Consider the following 19,849-nt stretch of genomic DNA (forward strand, 5'->3'; position numbering starts at 1 on the left):
ATAAAAAGAGAAAAGAGATAGTGTCTTTTGATTTATGCTCTTGCAACTTTAATCATCCCCAACCTTTGAAAAAAAACGCAGATGAACGCAATAGATTTTGGATTGGATGGAAGATTTTAGATTGCCTGCAGTCATTGTTTAATTCTGTCATATGTATTTAGAACTGCTGATCTAACGTAAAGATCAGCAGCAACCTCTGAAAGAAGCTTTTCCTTGATTGTAACTGATTAGGTAGTTCAAAAGGACAGTTTGTAACATTATTAATCAATCATTTAAATTTACAGTTTATAATATGATTGGTGATTAAATTTACAGCATGAATGTTTAGGAAAACATTGTTTGGAGTCTTTAGTCAACTATATGTTTATATGAACTAGATAAGCAAATTGTTTAAACTTTAGGAAAACATATGTATGTTTATATGAACTAGATAAGCAAATTGTCAAGTATATGTTTATATGAACTAGTAAGTTCAGTGAACTCTTTGTTTATATGAACTCAATTTTTTGTGTTTTTTTTGTAGTTTTACAATTTTTTGTATTTCTGGATTGTTTTTGTATTTTCTGAAAACATATAGCTGAACACATATCACTAAAACATCCTACTTTCTTTTTTTATGTTTTTTCTGTATTTTCTGTATTTGTTTACAATTTTCTATGTTTTTTTCTTTTTTTACAATTCTGTGTTTTTTCTGTAGTTTTTTGGATTTTTTTGTATTTTCTGCACATGTATGAGTATGACTAAACACATCCTAATTTATGTTTATTTTTTCTGTATTTTTTTATTTAGATAGTTTTATTTTTCTGTATTTTTTATATATTTTTTGAATTTTGTGTTTTTTCTGTATTTTATTTTTGTATTTTGATATTTTCTATGTGTTCTGTACTTTATTATTTTTTGTATTTACACAGTTTTATGTTCTGTATTTTATTTAATTTTATGCTATTTTTATTGTTTATAAATATATTTTTTATTTTTAATTGATTTATGACACCACGGGTCGAACCGTTCGACCCGGACAGTTGAACTGCCAAACCGGAAAACAGTCCCCTGACCGGTTTTAAAAACCTTGCAAAAAGGTACTATTCAGCTTCATGTACAACATATACGTCAATCCACTCCTTCCAAAGGAAATCTCCAAATCTATCACATTACTGAATTCCCAAGGTTCAAATTGAGTCCCTATTTCCAGTAGGTCTGAATATATATATATATATAGAAATTGTAGCCCCTTGACATTCTCTGAATGCACCTAATATGCCTAATGGCCCGGGTTTCCTGAAGAGCAATCATCAAATGGACTTAGATGGGTGCACTTAAGAGGTGGGCACCATTACTGAACTGATGGGTACATTTAGTGTCCTTGAATTATTCCCTGGCATGGATCCAGTAAGCCACTCTGATAGTGATCAGCTTGATTAGTATATCTGAAGGTTGTGCCCTTGTTAGGGCCCATCAGATACCAAGGGAACCTTGGGTACTCACACCAGGCACAGGATCTCTTTGAAGCATGTGTATTCACGTAGCCCATGCCAGCAAGGGCAGATCTGAGTTAGTTATCAGATGTGAATCAAGACCACTAGAAGAATCAGCTCTTGTAGTAGTGCTTTGTATGTGAGTGAGTCAAGATAAATAGATCTTACCTCACTTCTTTCACACTGAACAAGAATAACCATTCTCCATTTTCCTTCTTAGGAGGCAGAGCTCCCTAGAAGCATCTCCTGAGTTGGGCAGATCCCAATAGGCTTATTCTTGTACCCAAAGATTCTAATACACATCTCTTCTTGGGCTGCTCAAATAACAGCTTCCCTCAGGGATCTCCACATAATCATACCATTCTGGCCAAGAAATGGCCATCTCAAGTGACATTGATGGTTTGATGCACTTGCAAGTGGAATTACTTATCCAAACTTTACTTGACTTCTGAAATTTTTAAGAATAACCATGGATGGCATGATCTATGGGACGGGAAGGAGTGATGAACGTGTTTTTTTTAACGATGAGTGGGAAGGAATGATGAACTTATTCAGGTTCCAAATTAAAAGTCCTGCTTTAAGTTTTAAACTAGATCATGGTGATTTATGTACCCATTTCCTGTTTCTATTTTGATTGTAGACTACCTTAATTCCCAGCAACAGCATTACATTTAAGAATTCATTTAACTTAATTTTATCTATTTCAGAATTCTCAGTCACTGCTGGAAATGGGTGCTTGTTTGCTCGAGAGAACTGCTTTGAATGATGATGAAGACAATGGTAAATGAATCAAGATTTTATTTTGTTGCAACCTACATGTGAACATTTGAATGATTAAAAGGTGAATCAATGTGATTGAGGATCACATCTGGAAGATTGCTACCTTAGAAAATTTGGTAAGAGAATCCAGTGAAGCTTTATTTATCACGATTCAACGAAATATTGATGATGATTATAATGGCTAACCAACTAATATAATCAAGTCCATTAACACACATCTCGAAACATTGAAATCCAAATGTTGTGTTCATATTTATTGGCTAACCAACTAGTAGAATCCATGAAAAACAAACAACTAAAGATAGGGATGATGATTATAATGGTTTGGGAGTTCAAGGGAATGATTGTAATTCAGAGGATCATGTATCATTTCCCAAGCAGGTTGGATCATCACACACATACAAGAGTAGTTTGGACATTGAACCTTGTAAAATGGAGAATGCAAGTATTGTACTGTTTCAAAATAAATCTGATAGTTCCTGCTGATTTCTTTCAAGAAATGGCATTGCCACAAAGGTATTATGCAGTTCAATACCTACATATGTTTGAAGTAACTGCAAGGTGGTCCTACTAAAGTAAAAAAGTTGCCTGCCATCATAGAAAAGAAGCTTTTTGTAAGTAATTCAATTTACACATGCATTCATACATCTTTACAAAGATAACTGTCTAATAATGATTCACATTTGAGTAAATCCAATACCTACCAAATCTGCAAACAAGTATAACTCTAAGATACATTTCTTTTTCTATCAGTAACAAAGTAATAAGTCATCTATTTCAGCCACTTCAACATTATCAAACAGCCCCTTAAGTGAGTGGCTCAGGTTAACCAAAATTCAGTCGAACTAATTCAAGTTAGCTCCAGACCTAAAATTATCTGTTCCAACTTCTAGCACAAGTTCAAGAGTTTCAGGTGCAAACCAGGTAACTCTACTATAACAGAGTTATCAACAGCTTTACGAAGTTTGAAATAGGTAAAGTATACTCTTATAAGCATTCAGCTTCATGTACAACATATACATCAATTCACTCCTTCCAGTGCTTACAACATATACATCTCTCCTTTAAAAAAAAATAAAATCCATCTTCTCATTGTTATATAATGTGAATGTTCCTGTCCAACACATAATTGTGAAACCAAAATATTTTGCTAATATCATATAATTTAAACTTTAAATACATTCATTCATCTAATTGGATTGGAAACAGATATCTGGAATATAAACAAATGGAATTTGATTTTGAATTAAATTCAGATATTTTATATTCTCAAAGAACCAGATTAAAATATACATCTTTTGAATTCCATATAATCTGTCGGCAGCTCTGATAAAGCCAACTGCCCTTACAAGTACCCAGTAGTGCATATAAAAAGCTAGAAGCAGACCTGTAGTGGTATGGCCCCTACAGCTGCAATTAGCAACTTAGCCCAATCTAGGCTTGTTGACACTTTTAGGTTAGAGCTTGGTCCATGCTTACTTCAACTGATCAGATTAAACATCAAATCATGTGGATGGATTGAGTTTGCTAGTAAGGAGCTTCCCAGTTCCCACAGATTTTCAAACCAAAAAGAAGGTGTGTGTCCACGCAAGTTATACAATAGTATCAAAAAGTATCAATTTATATTAATCCAAACTTAAATGCATTGAAAGGAAACAGTAAAATTCTTTAAATTCGATATTGGGGTCCCACCTCTTGTCATACTGTCCAAAACATATCTTACAGTATAGAATCAAAGCAGAACTAAGAAGGGCTGTGGACTAGTATATGATCCGTAGGAGCTTTAGCAGAACTTGCAACAAGGTATATTATATAGGAGGTTTTGGTGGTTCAAACACCAAAAAAAACTGACATCAGCCTATTGAAAATGAAAATTAACATGTTTTTTGTTTGAAAAACATCATTTTGTTGATTTCAGAAATAAGGTTGTTTTCTGAATCAAACTGAAAATTCCCACTTTGTTTAGAGAATACATTTTTCCCTTTTTTCTAGTCTGTTATCTTCTAGAAATAAAAAAAAAAAAAACAAAAATTATCCCGTTGGTGAATAGGGATGGCAATTTCTATCCTATCCATCTCAATGGGGTGTGTTTTTTTCTTGAGAAATGGATTTTGGGACAGAGACAGCTTTTGGGATTTTATATATAACCCATACAGGTACAGGAAAGATGCAGTATTAGGCTAAACCCAACCTTCCCCAACCCATTAATTCTTTAAAAGTATATGAACTTATGTAGTGACTGTTGAAATTAATAGTATTTTGAATTTTATGTGAAAGATAATTGATTAGATTGTGCATTTTTTACATGTTTTAATCAAATAATTGAAAAATCTGTTGTTTATTCATGTTGTTTTACTTGTTTATTTCTTATATATATAATAAGAAATTAGATGCGGGTTTTGAACCCAACCTACCCCACCCTTAAATGTGGACAAAGTAGAGTTTGGGCAGGTTTTGCATCTTTCATGTGCAGAGAGGGTTTGGATTCTTAAAATCCAACCCATTATGTCTTTTGGGGAGGGTACAGGTTGGGAGGTCTAGCCGCCTAGGGAGGAGGATAGGGTCTGAAATTCGCAGAACTCTCCCTAAACCTGCCTTGTTTCCATCCCTATTGGTGAAGACCCCCTTGGATAACTCTAAACCACTATAGAATTTTCCACATTGAAACATGGTTTGGAATCCAAATGGTCCAACACATTTGACTCTCATTTGATCAACCTTTCAATCAGATTAGGTTGGAACCTTAGCTACCAAATATATAAATATATGCATAAATACACAATATCAAATTCATCAAGCACACATATTACATACAAAATTGATACAAAGGCATCATTTTCTCTCCCCCCCCCCTCACAAATAGGTGTGAGCATTATTCAGTTAAAACCAAAATAATAGACCGAAAATTTCAATTTCAGTTATTGGTTATTGGTTTTCATATTTGAAAAATGGTTAACTAAATAAACCAGATTAACCAAATTTCATTGTGGATTTAACCAAAATGATAAATAGATAGAATTTTGTTGTTTTTACTGAATTCCATGCTGTCACATCATGGGCCTCTTTCAATAAGGTTACAATGTGTTAGGCTATAGTGGTTGTGCAAGAGTTTTATTAATCAGCAATTTAAGTAGATTCACAAACATTAATATAGTTACCTTGCACCAGAACCTTCAAATTTCTTTACATTTGACTGCTGGCATCTTTTGCAAAATTGAATCAGGGTAATATGAAGTTTTAAGGTTAATTCTGAAAAAAAAAATGTTAACTAGTCCAGTCTTCTAAGCCAAATTCTTTGAATTGTGTTGGTTATGCAATTATTAGAATTGAATTAATTTATTTTACCTTTTAAAAAGTCAGCATTGGTTCGACATATTAGACTTGAAGAAAAATAGGAACTTGATTTAGGGTAGCTTGCCCAATTATACCTCCTCATTGTTGTTCCTTGCCATGACTGATCGTTGGTTCAGCATTTATGCTTAATGTTGTTGGGTGCTGGTATTTGGGCCACTTTGAAGGATCCATTTAACATAATTATTCAAACTAGGAGGATTTTACATGTTATGGTAGACCCCAATTTACATATTATCAGATGATGGTAGTTTTCTTCCATGCTAAGAGTTAAATAACATCACTTGCTTTATGACATGAGATTGCAAATGACTTTCCATAAAAGCAACTCTAGACTAATATTGTAAGGTAGGTGTTTGTGTGTGTGTGTGTGTGTGTGTGTGTGAGTGAGAGAGAGAGAGAAAGACTTTAGATGTATTTAGGTTTTAGCCAAAAAAAGGTTTTCTTCAAACAACTTAGTCATCTAGTCATTATTAACAAACAATTTTTGTAAGGAAATCAATTAAAGAAGTCTTGGATGTAATGTTGTCTACTGACTAATGTTATATCTAGCTCTTAACAAAACACTGCATATGGAGGACAAACTACCCCTCATTTGAGACTTTCCAACCATTTACAAAGAATATAAAACTAAAAGCAGAATAAGTCTGGAGCATGGATAACAGCCTAAATTTAAAGAAAAGAACTTGGTAAATCAAAAGCAGGACTGGCACATGGAATGCACACAAAGAATGATCATAGAAAATAAGTGTTTCATCATTTCAGTCACTACGATGAGTGGAAGTTCACTCATTCATTTTGCTAGTTCATATATGTACTATAATAATGAGCTTTCAAAGACACAAAACATAGAGGTAGAACCAGTTGAAGTTAATTAAACACCCAAAAACACTTATATGCATTCATTGTCAATTAGCGACTTTTTCATTTACACGTTCATGACTTTATAGAACGATTTTCAGTTCAAAGGAGTGTTTCATCATCTGCATTGTCATTCACAAAGTGTTTGATCTAAAAGCCGAACTTTTATTTTTGGCATTTACAGCATGAGATTGTCTTTTCAATAGGGGTGCTCACGGTTCATGGCCTAGGGCCTTCAAAACTAAAAAAAAAAAAGGTGACCTAATTACAAACTTACAAATTGATTTTGATTTGGACAGGCTCCAACACAAAACTGGTCAGTTGAGACCCCTAGGTGTATTTGAGTTCAAGGTGGAGCTATAAATAGATGTGGCAGTTTGGACCTCAAGGTAGGCCGGTTGCTATTTGAACATATGAGAAAAGCTGAGGTTGACGCCTGAGGGTATAGGGTTGATTTTGATTTTGGAGGGCAACATTATTTGCTAATTTTTATGGCTGATTGGGTTGAAGTTTATTTTGGCGGTGTATTAGGGTAGAATTGAGTGCTACTTCTTATCCCAAGAATCCAGGATGTGACTGGGGAAGAATTTCTAATTTCGGTTGTTGAATTCTATAATGGGGTGGATTTACCAATAATGCTGGTTTGTAGGAAAGGGCGTAAAGAGCCCAAAGTCTGCTTCCAAAACTAGTGACTGGGGCTACTTGAGCCATAAAGTAGGCTTTTGTACAAAATAAAAGTCCCAAGATCCTTACTCTGCAGCCCTTGAGCAGGTTATCAACCACTGTTAGATGTCTTATGCAGGTTCAAATTCTGAATAGGATCTATTGATCTTTATAATGGTCCTAACATCAAAAAAAAGGAAAAAAGAAAAAATCTGTTGTTGCCCAGATATGCCAAGGACTAGAGAGTTCAGTATCCAGGATGTGACTGTTCTTCACAGTAAGGAATATACATTCAAGCATCTGGTAACATTGATTTTCTGAAATTTCTTGAAGCTCAGTGTCATACAACAAGATCTCTGACTGTTCTTCATTTGTGGCTACTAGTTATGAGCTACAACTTATGTGCAGCAACACCCTCCTGAATCTAGGTAGCGTATGGTGCAAATATGATGATACAATGACAAAATAAAAGCTTGAGTGAATAAAGGATGTTTTGCGGTAAGAGGTTCTAATTTTGAAAAATGCATAGAATGTTTCTTAACCAACATTAATGGATTGGACTTTTAAATTACTATAGTAAAACTAACAAACATATATTAAAAAAAAAAAAAACAGAGTTTTCAATGAAAAGGCTAGTAGCCACATACCTGTAGCCAAAGTTTTCTGTTTGAAACTTGGGATTTCAAAGACAGCACAATTGTAGATGACAATGAGAAGTCTTCGGTCCTCCAAAATATATATGAAAAATAAAAAAAGATAGAAAAAGAAAGATGAGATATACAAGGAGGTTAGCTGAACTGTTCAAGTTGCTGCTATGTCGTTGTTCAATAACAAGTTTGAATAGAAAAGGAAATAAAATAATAAAGAAGAAGAACACAATTCGTTTGAGCTGCTAACAAATAACAGAGATACAGATGACCGATAAAGAAGAAGAAAACAAACCATACCTATAATCCAGTTCGTCTGAGATTAAGCTCTGCAATGCTGAAGGAATTTCTCCATCTTCATTTTCTCTTCCAAGATAAGCGTCTCTTTCTTTTCCCTCTTTCCTTTTGTCACAGGGGTTAGAAAGATCAAATGGAGGGCTTTTTCCCTCCCTTCCAAATGTAAACAAAGACCACAATATGATCGTGTCCCCACCTCTTAACTTAGTCTCAACCCACCATTGGCCTAGAGTAGACCTGTTCATGGGCCGGGCCGGGCTCGGGCCGGGCTTTCACTCTGTATTAACAGAAATTTTTTAAGGCCCGAGCCCGAGCCTGGCCCGACCATCGGGCTTACAACTTGGGCCCAAGCCCGAAATTTAGCCCATACTGTTAGCGGCTGAATAGGGAGAGATTATAAAGAAAAGAATAAAAAATGTATATATTAAATTATAAATATATTTTTTAATAAATATTATATTATTTATATATTTTATATAATATATAAAATACATATTATATATTTTATAAAATATATAATGATGAGTCGGGCCGGACCGGGCTTTTTTGATAAATCCCGAACACGGCCCGAAACACAGTCGGGCTTACTGTGTTAGGCTCGAAGTCAGGCCCGCGGGCCTAATTACATGACCAAGCTCGACCGGGGTGCGGGCCGGGCTGGGCCATCGGGCTACTCGGCCCATGAACAGATCTAGCCTAGAGCTGTCAACGGGTGGGGTTGGACCAGAAAGACCCAAACCAGTTGGGTCGATTCTGATATCAAGAACTAGGGGTGTAATTTGGGCAGGACCAACCCAAGCTCGAACTGGCACAAATTGAAATTGTACCAGAGTTGGGCTTGGATTTTAATTCAGTTTTTTATTTATAAAAATATTAAAATTTACAATTTAAGGCCAAAAAGGGATTTTTTTTTGCGAAAATAGAGGGGCAATGGCGCATTGGGATGCATAGATCTCGAAAAGTTACCCAAAATCAAAAAAAAAAAATCACCCCAATCAGACATCAGAGTGCAAAGTTATGGCCTCCGGAAGTTTGCATGCATTGAGTGTGCAACTCGTAACCCAGAAACTAGGTCGAACCAATGTTTTAAAAACCAACCCAGAGGCCAACCATTTTTGCCTCCAGGTCGTGGGTCACCGGTTCAACTGGCCGAGTCGAACGGTTCAGATTGTGCTATGTCATCATATATATGTATTTAAGTATATATATTTATATAAATATATATGTGTATAAATATATATTTAATCAATAAATAATGTTTTACATATGTTATATGTATTTTTATATTTAAGTTATGTTTTTTAATTCAGTTTTTAATTGTTTATTTATAACAAATATTAAAAATTGCAATTTGAGGCCAAAAAAGGGGGTTTTTGACCATCGGACATCAGAGTGCATAGTTATGGCCTCTGAAAGTTTGCATACATTGAGTATGCAACCCGCAACCCAGTGACCGGATCAAACCGGCTGGGTCGAACGCTTCTTGACCAAGTCAACAGTTTTTTACCGCCTAATGGGTCTTGACTGAATCGGACCTAGAATCTTGGCCAAGTAATGGTATGAATGGTTTAACTGGTTGAGTTGAAAACACTAGGTTGAACGGATTGACAGTTGTACTGGCAGAGTTATATGGTTTTTGACTGATTGACCGGTTTTAATAGAACCAGACCCCAGAACCCTGGCTGGGAGATAGCTCGAATGGTTCAACCGATCAAGCCAACGGTGGGTTGAAAACACTGCTTATTGGATCGGAACCAATTCCACCTTGTCTCGGATCTATTCAAACCTGACCCAAGCGATATATGAAATTATATATATATATATTAATTAAGTATATATAATTTAATATATTATTATACATATATATTAATTAAGTATATATTAATCTGTGTATAACATTTATACACAGATGTATTAAATGTGTAATATATTAAATAAATTAATATTATATATACAATAATTTCAATAGGTTTATTATAATTAAGTCCATCAAGTCAGACCGGTTGTCCCGAGAACCAATCGGTCTAGGTTTGTGTCTAGAATTACATACCCTATCAGGTCTGGTTTGGTTCTGGGTCCTTAATAATTCTTGTCAGATCGATTCCGGTTCTACTTGGACCCAACCCGTTGACACCCTAATTGCCTTGATTGCTTGAACTATCTGAACCGTCACACAACCATGATTTTGGGTCTGATTCTCCTAAAATCCAGAAATTGATAAAAAATTGTCTGACCCAGATGATTGAACCATTGACACTTTCAACCCAAGGATTTGATTCGTTGGTTGCACACTAAGTGTATGCATACTTCCAAAGGCCATAGCTTTGCGCTTGGATATGATTTTTTTTATTTTGGGTAATTTTCTGAGATTTATGCATCCCAATAGGTCATAGGCTCCTTGACACAATATTTTTGAAAAAAAAAACTTTTTTTCCTTAATAATAATTTTTTATTTTGTAAAAAAAATAATAGATTTTATGTTTTCAAAATATGTTATAAAAATAAAATTAAAAGGTTGTGGATTGGGTTGGGTTGAAATTAGGTTGAACCCTGTTGAGTTGGGCCAAGTTAAAAAAATGCATGTTATTGAGCTGGCTCAAGTTTGGTTTATGTAGGAACATTAGAGAGAATTAGGTTAGGGTAGGGTTGTCAATGGGTCAGACGTACCCAACAAACTTAAACCAACCAAACAGATTATAGTGGTTCTGGTTCCATGATTTTGTCATGATTAATAATTGGGATGATTTCGGTTCTTTCTTGTCCCGAATCGATTCATATTTTATGTTATAAATGGTAGATTTGATAGATAATAAATAAGATAATATTAGTTAAAAAGTTTAGTTTATTAATATATAAATAATTCAGGCCTCGTTTGGCATGTTTTTTTTGTGTGGCCTGTTGGCTATTTACAAGCCCAACAAACTGCGATTCAATCTTTTCCCATTTGGTTTGCGATAGATCTAGCTGCCAAAAGCCGATATGCCAAAAAAGATGTGAGAAGCCCAAATTGGGCGATTTGGAGTTTTTGCATTTTTCTATTCATATTCGCGTGAAAAGACGTGCGGAAAGACATGCCTTAACCAAACGAGTTTCAAGCTGCTCAGATCTTAGTGCAAAAGCTCAATGTGTCTTTTGACTGTCAAAGCTACCAAAAGATCATCCCAAAAAGACTTTTCAAACGGCCCCTAAGTAAATTTTATAATTTTTATTAAGGTTATATTATCAAATTTTAAATTTTAAATTATTATTTAAATAAACAAATATAGTTTTTAGTATATTCAAATCTATCAAATTCAAACCCAATAGACCCAACTATCAATTGGAGCGGTTATGGCCTATGGATCTACAATTTTTCTCAATTAACAATGTGTATGGGGTTGCTTCTACCTAGACCAAACTTGTTGACGACCTTAGGTTAGTTTGAGGCAAACCCATGCTAAACCCGACCTATTATTGAGATCTCTAGCTGCAAGCCATCCTTCAAGGTTAATTAATTGGTTAACTATTTTTGAATAGTAATCAACTATCTAGTTAATTAATTGATAATTACTAATAAAATATTAAATATATATTGTGTAAGTTACTATTTTTATATAATATATATATATATATACACATTCCTAGTATTTATATTATATATTTATATATTTATATATTTATTTATAATATATTATAAAAAACTAAAAAATCAAAGAACTCAAATAATATATGCAATAATGAAACAAAATAATATAATAAAATTATATGTATGATGTAAAAAAATATATAAGGTAAATCTCTTAAACTACCCCTACTGTTCACAAAATGAACAAGCTGTACCTTCACTGTTTAGATATTATCTTGCGGTACCCTTAAGTTTTATGGAAATTGTCTAAAACCTCCCTTGCCGTTAATTTTCCGTCACACTCTATTCACATGTGACATCACGTGAGCAGTAATTATTTTAAAATTCCTAAAATACCCTTATTGTTTATCACTGTTGTTGGAAGTTGCAACGGTGGCGGTGATTTTGGTATCATGATCGCAGGCAACAGTAGCCACACGGTTGCCAGTGCTAGAGTCGGCCCTCTTTCCTTCTCACCAACCCAGAACTGGCCTCTCTCTCTACAACGGACATTCTCTGAAGATGATGATGCCTGTGGTAGTTCTCTATTCACCGTTAAGAAGACGATGAATAAAGATGAAGATGGAGGAAAGAGAATCAAAGGAAGAAGGAGAAAGAAAAGAAAACTTAGCCATTTGTATCTGAATGCGTGGAGGTCTGCCACTGCTGCAACTTGCAGCAACGGTGGTGATGAAACAGGGACAAGAGAGAGAGAGAGAGAGAAGGGGAGGAAGAGAGAAAGAGAAAGAGGGAGCCCTTCGCCAATGGCCATCGCCCCTGTTTCATCACCACCGATGATCCCACCAAATCAGTGCTGGAAAGCAACTCCCGCATGCGCTGCTTCACATAATTAGGGCTGTTCATAAGAATGCCCAACCCGACCAAACCAACCAACCCGAACCGACCCAACCCGAGTCGGCCGGGTTTTCATCAGTACCGATCGGTTTCGGGTTGGGCAAATATATAAACCGATATATCAGGTCGGTTTTGGTTTTCTTGTGTGAAAACCGAAACCAACCCGACCCGAACTGAACTAGTCTTCTACTAGTTCGGTAGTTCCTAGTTTGAGTAGTTTCCTACTTAACTATAACTAGTCTTCTACTAGAACTAGAAGGCCCATTAGGCAATTACAATTAGAATAGGCAATCTATCCTAGTTTCTAACTTTCTATAATCTTTTACACCAAATAGGCAACCCATTAGGCAATTACAATTAGAATTCAATTAGGTGTCCTTTTGTACAGGAGCAAAACCGAAACCGACCCAACCCGACTCAAACCGACCAGGTCGGTTTGGCCTATCAGTGGGTCGGTTTCGGTTTCCACCTCAGGTAACCCGACCAAGTCGGATCGGTTGGGAAAACCCCAATAAACCGACCCAGCCCGACCCGTGAACACCCCTACACATAATCCAAATTCCCAGTTATTGTCCCTCCCGTCCCACACAAGTACTTCAGTAACCAAGACAGACAATAATGCTGCCAACCCCAAGGCACCCACCGCAAGGAACCCCATCACTGCTAAACAAATGGTGATAGTTGAAGGGACCAACACAGGGCTGAAAATTACGAAGAGTGGTGTCGCCACCCTGATGCCAATGATCGTGCTGGTTAGGGTTAGTTCTACAAGGGTAAGTCATAAGTAGGAAACCACCAATTGGTAATAACGTGGCCATGGCTAGGACTTGGGAGTTTGAGGGTCTTCTATTAGGGAGAAGGCCCTTGATGGACTTAACCGAATATTGGGAATTGAGTAGGAGTTGCGCAATTGATACTAATTGATGGTTCTGTGAACCAAAAGATCAGAGATTGGGCTACTATAAGTCTTGGGGAAGTTGGGTTTTCTTGCAGAAATAGAAAAAACAACAGTTGAACCATGGTTTCAAATGTCGCAAAATTTCGCTAATGTCGCCTGATATATGTTGATGTCGAGGCTCACCCACATGAAAATGGATGGTAATATAAAAATTACATTATTTCGGTCGATATTTCCTATATTTTGGAAATATCGATTAAATCAGTCCAAATAACCAAAAAAACAGTTTTTCCTATTATGGCAACAGTATCTCGACTAATGTACATTAATAATATAATATATTAGTATATTATATTAATATAATACAATATAGTAATATAAATTATTCCATTAATAATTTCTATTTAATATTTCAAATAAAATATTTATAAAAAATAATTAACAAAAGAATAAATTAATTACTTTATGATATAAAACATAAAATATTTTTCAAGTAATAAAATATTAACTAGTTAGTATTTTTTAAATATTTATTAAAAACAAAAAAAATGTTTATTAAATTTTATAATAAATCATATTCTAAATTTAATATAAAAATGAGAATAAATTTATTAAATTTTATACTAAATCATAATTTATTATAAATTTAGTATTAAAAATCATAATAAATTCATTAAGTTTTATAAGAAATCAGAATTTATCATAATCTTAATACTACAAAAAGGAGAATCAGTTTACTAAATTTATAATAAAACATAATGTATTATAACTTTAATATTTAAAAAATCAGAATAAATGTATTTCTATTTACTAGTGTGAAATAAATATGTTAGAATTTATAATAAATTAGAATTAAAAATAAGAAAAAGAAAATATCTGTAAAAACATCAAAATGAATAAATTAGTCGTCATTTACTAATTTGTTATTGATCTTAGTTTCTTAGCTTTATATAATGGTTGGGAATAAGATAATAGTCTAGAAATATATATTAATGCTTCTTTTATCATTTTACAAAATCATTGCATATTTCCACATATTTCATAATATTTCTACAATGTCTCTAATTTTTACAATATTTCCCCTTGACATTTCCGACATATGTCCTATATTTTGTAAGTGACATTTTCCATCGACATCGACATTTTAAACCTTGGCTTGAACGACATCCTTGATACTATATCTCTCACCAACGAGGAGGTCCCATCAGAAGATCTATGAGCGGCTGGTCATTTCTGTTTGTCATTGTGGGGATTATTCATTGTAGCTTGATCAGTCATAAGACCCAGGCAATACCTTCACCTTCTGAATTGCGGAAGACACCTTCTGAATTGCCTTTTGTTGTTCTCATCGGTTTGCCCCAATGATCATTTCAGCCCAACCCAGCCCAAAAATTCTGGGCTTGAGCCTGTGTTTTGTGTTCAGGCCCGACTCAAGCTCGGGCCCACATCAGGTCCGCAAAATTTAGGGCTGGGCTTGGGCTTAATACTTCACATTTTGTGTATAATGTATACATATGTATACATGTTACTTTACATTATATTATATATTTTATATATAAATATTATAACATGACATATATAATTTATATTATATGTAATATTTTATATTATATAATGTATAAAATAAGTTGATATGCATGTTATGTCATTTAATATATAGATATGTAATATTTTATATATGTGACATTGGCCCGGAATTAAGTCCAGCCCAACCCAAGCCCGGGCCTAAGCTATAGCCCTTATCATAACTGCAAAGCCTGGCCATAATACCCCTATCCCCAAACCACTATTGCAAAGGATTTTAAATCCATATAATTTGACAGAACCTTGTTGTGGGTACTAAATCCAAGTTCTAACTCCCATGCATGTCTGCAAGGCTGCAACCCTTGGTTCTTTTAGCGGTGGAAAAGATTACAAATCAATCCTCTACAAGGCTGTAACCCTTCAAAAATTAAACGTGTCTTCTACTTCAAGTCACCGTCCGGTGTCTTCCACCAAAAAAGAATCCCCCAACTCTAGTCTCCCCATGAAACAGATCAGATGAACATTTACAACCGTTTCAGAAATGTTTTTCAAGTTCTCTGTTTTTTATTCGAGGTGATAGGCCGTGACATAAAGATTCTTACAAAGTTTTCCACATCTCAACCCAAAGCGGGACAGAACCTTGTAATCGACCAAAAGGGGTTTCGGATTAATACATTGAATCCAAACTCAACTTTTGGATGGTGGTCCTTACAGGAAGATGGGCTCCATTCAACCCCAAAACCACCATTTATGATGTTTTTACCATTGTTCTGAACGACAGTTGATGAGCTTAATCAGGTGACACCTGTGTTCTGAACGACCAAGTTTCGTAAGAGATCATGCATTCAACAGGCCCCTTGGTGAGCTTGTCTTGAATTTACTGTACAAGCTGCGGCACATTCAATTCCTTGGGTGCATGATTCTTCGCTTTCCTCCTCAGATGAGAAGAGTATTTCTGCGACAACGAATTTTTAGGAATAAGGGTACTTTGCACAAAGCTGAGAGCCGGAGGCTGAGGGGAGATCTGAGAATAGAGCAAAAAGGAGAGAGAGGCGAGTGGGGGAGGGGGAGGTCTGAGAATGGAGAGAGAGTAGAGGCAGACGGTGAAATAGGGGATGAAATTTGAAAAATGATGGAAGATAAATTTGACATTTTGTTTTCTTTCATTAACAATGTCAATTGTTAGAAAACTTAAGAGTCTAAACAATAAGGGTAATTTAAGAGATTTATCAAAAAAATATAATATAAGGCTTGAGGGGCCAGATTTGATAGTTGACCCACTTCACATAAATTTTAATTTTAATTTATTCTAACTATGGGGGGAGCTAAGCAACCACCCCACGTATGAAGAGTGGGGAGGTTGCTCTAACCTCTCTACCCATAATTGTCTCCTCTATATATAAAGGAGAGAGGAGAGGAAAAATGGGCAGCAAATAGAAAAAAGAGAGAAGAGAAAGAGAAAAAAGGAGAGGCAATAGAGGAGGAAATTTGTAGTTCTACTGACTGAAGTGATTAAGATAAGTGTACATAGGTATAGATCTTATTTTTTTTCTTCTATCTCTTTAAATTTTATCTACTTTCAATCATTATCTTATCTTATCTTCTCTCTCTAGAGTTTTGTTAGAACTCAAAATCTTATCTTAATATATATATGGCAAATTTTATCAACCACAAAAAATGTGATAAAATAGATAAAAAGAAAAGAGATTAATACTTGGGAACCATTGTTATATTCAGTGGATCCTATCCACCTCAAAAGAACTTTCAATGGATTAATTCCATTGTCAGTGGATCTTATCCACTTAAAAAAGGGACAAATGTATTATTGTTGCAACCTAGATTGCCATTTGTAAATGGCAAACCTCTGGGACCCACTGTCAATACACCTGAAAATGGGATGGATGTGCTATTTTACCACCTGTAACAGCACATATTCCCCCTGTTGCAACACTGTTATCTACTTGAGAAAGGGAGACAGATGTGTTGGTTTGCTACCTATAATAGCACACGTTGCCACTTGTTACTGATAACTTTTTGGGATTCACTGTTTTCAGTTTTCTACCAACTGTTACAGAGGGACCCACTGTCATATAATGTGGATATCATCCACATTGAGAAGATAACTCAACCGGTAGGATCTGCTCCTCATAAATAGGTGCCGCACAGGCACATCCATCATGCATTGAGAACATCTCTTGTGAATAATAACTAATAAGTACGGGAGATGTTCCCAATACATGATAGGATGTGCATGTGAGGAGCTTGTGAAGCGCCAAGTGTGAGGAGCAGATCCAATCTCGATCCTATCCACCTCAGCTATATGTATATAATATGGCCCCACTATTGACAGCTGTGAATTATTATGAATTCATGGGTCCCCATCAATACCTTGCAACAACAGATCACAGTGTTGCAATCGGTGGATCCTGTCCACCAAATTCAAGTATATCCGCTATTATAACAGTTATGCTGGTTTAGTGGATCCCACCCACTATAAACTAAAATAAAATTTAATAATTAGAGTATAATATTCGATGGATTTTATCCGCCTCTAAGAAAAATTAGCAGTGAATAATCCACTGTTACAAAATTCTAAGTTTCTGTTTTTGCTTGGTGGGTTCCACCCCTCATAAACAAAAGCAAAGCTTAATAATGAATAATAAGCTATATCTATAACAAGTTTTAAGTAACTTGGCTTGGTGGAACCCATGCAACATAATGGGTCCCACTATCAAATCAATATAGTGGGGCTTACTGTTTCAACATTTAAGTTTAAAATGGGCCATGCTCACTATATTATATATATATTATAGAGAGAGAGAGGATCCTCTCCACCAAATTCAAGTATATCCGCTGTTATAACAGTTATGCTGGTTTAGTGGGTCCCAACCACTATAAACTAAAATAAAATTTAATAATTAGAATGTAATATTCGATGGATTTTATCCACCTCTAAGGAAAATAAGCAGTGAATAGTCCACTGTTACAAAATTCTAAGTTTCTTTTTTTGCTTGGTGGGTCCCACCCCATAAACAAAAGCAAAGCTTAATAATGAGTAATAGGCTATATCTATAACAAGTTTTAGGTAACTTGGCTTGGTGGAACCCATGCAACATAATGGGTCCCACTATCAAATCAATATAGTGGGGTTTATTGTTTGAACATTTAAGTTTAAAGTGGGTCATGCTCACTATTTAAATATCATATATCAATGAGGCCCATTGTTTAAATATTTGAGTTCACAATCAACATAGTGGATCCACGTATTAACAGGGCACTATTAAAATATTTAAGTGAGTCACATCCATTATCGAATCAACATAGTGGGTCACACCTATTGGTGAGGTTCACTGTAAAACTTTTTTTAGTTTAAAATATTTAAGTGGATCGCGTCCCTTATCAAACCAACATAGTGGGTCCCATTTATCAACAAGGCCCATTGTTAAAATATTCAAATATAAAATGTTAAAGTAAGCCACACCCACTATCAAGTCATCATAGTGGCCCCACCCATCAATGGAACCCACTATTAAAATATTCAAGTTTAAAACATTAAGATGAGCCACACCCACTAACAAATTATCATAGTGGGTTCCACGATCAGGGGGGCCCACTATTAAAATAATTAAATTTAAAATATCAAATTAGGTCATGTCCACTATCAAATTAGTATAGTGGGTTCCATTTATTAACAAGGCCCAATGTTAAAATATTAAAGTGGGCCATGCCCATTGCCAAATCAGTATAATGGGTCCTACTTTTTATTAATTAACAGGACTCACTATTAAGATATATAAGTTTAAAATACTTAAGTGTCCAATGGTCTATGGGTCCCATGACCTATCTACCAATTGTGGAGCCCGCTCATGGGTATAACTCACTAATCTCCAAGTTGATGAGATTGTTTATATCTATTGTTGGGTTTAACCCTTACAAAGTAACTCTTTCACATAAAATCAAAATCAAACGATATTTCCTCTAAAGAATATAAATAAGGGGTTTTAATAGACATAATGCATACTTAATATCCTGAATAGAGAAACCCTAATTCTACTCAAGTTCTTTTTTTTTCTTAATTATGATCGAAACTTTATATATATATTATAATTATTATATATAATATATAATATATAATATATACGGGTCATGCTAAGCCATACCATGGGGCGTAGGTGGCATGACCTACTTAGTCCTATGGTATTGTGCCAACCCATGGACCTAAATCCCCAAGCCTAGCACAGCCTATACAATCATGTCATGCTTGGCGTGGCCGCAGTCCATCATGTCAAGCCAAGTCAGGTCAGCTCAAAATCATGCTAGCCCAATTTACACCTCTAGGTAGAGATATATTTTTTGTGACATTTGTAAAATAAACTTCACCAGATATTCATTTTTAGCGTCATTTAGTTTTACTTTTTTGTGACGTTTGTAAAATAAATATCACGAAAAAAATCTTAGTGACATTTATTTTCACTTTTTGTGACATTTAACTCAATTGTCACAAAATATTTGGCGGGAAAGATGTTTTAGTGACGTTTAAGTCGAATGTCGCAATAAAATTTAATAAATGTCACAAAAAGAAAGGTTATAATGACATTTAAGATGAACGTCATGAAAACTAAATATTCCATGACATTTATTAAAACGTCACGAAAATGTTGGATTTTGACGACGTTTGTTTTAAATGTCACAAAACAAACGTCACCAAAAACTGTTATTTTTATAGTGGAGGATCGTATAAAAATACTAACCTCATTGATTCTACCGAGAGACCTAGCCATCAGTTTCATCCAAATGCATCTAGTATTGAGGTGTGGTAATATGAGCAATTCGGTATCCATCTTTTGTAGAGAAAACATGAAATAAAAGAATATACTTACAAAGAAGTTCGATC

General features: G+C 34.8%; 1 long non-coding RNA gene across 1 annotated transcript; it reads right to left on the reverse strand.

Annotated features, from left to right (window-relative positions):
- Window positions 1-2,538: 2,538 nt before the first annotated feature.
- On the reverse strand, window positions 2,539-8,228 carry LOC148804096 (uncharacterized). Its single transcript, XR_016080534.1, has 2 exons — window positions 7,778-8,228; window positions 2,539-2,843 (listed from the first exon to the last, which is right to left on the reverse strand). It is a non-coding gene; the product is annotated as an uncharacterized LOC148804096 (long non-coding RNA).
- Between the last annotated feature and the right edge of the window lie 11,621 nt (window positions 8,229-19,849).

The sequence above is a fragment of the Nelumbo nucifera genome, chromosome 1, assembly GCF_055504915.1.
Source record: "Nelumbo nucifera cultivar China Antique chromosome 1, China Antique-T2T, whole genome shotgun sequence".
Lineage (NCBI taxonomy): Eukaryota > Viridiplantae > Streptophyta > Magnoliopsida > Proteales > Nelumbonaceae > Nelumbo > Nelumbo nucifera.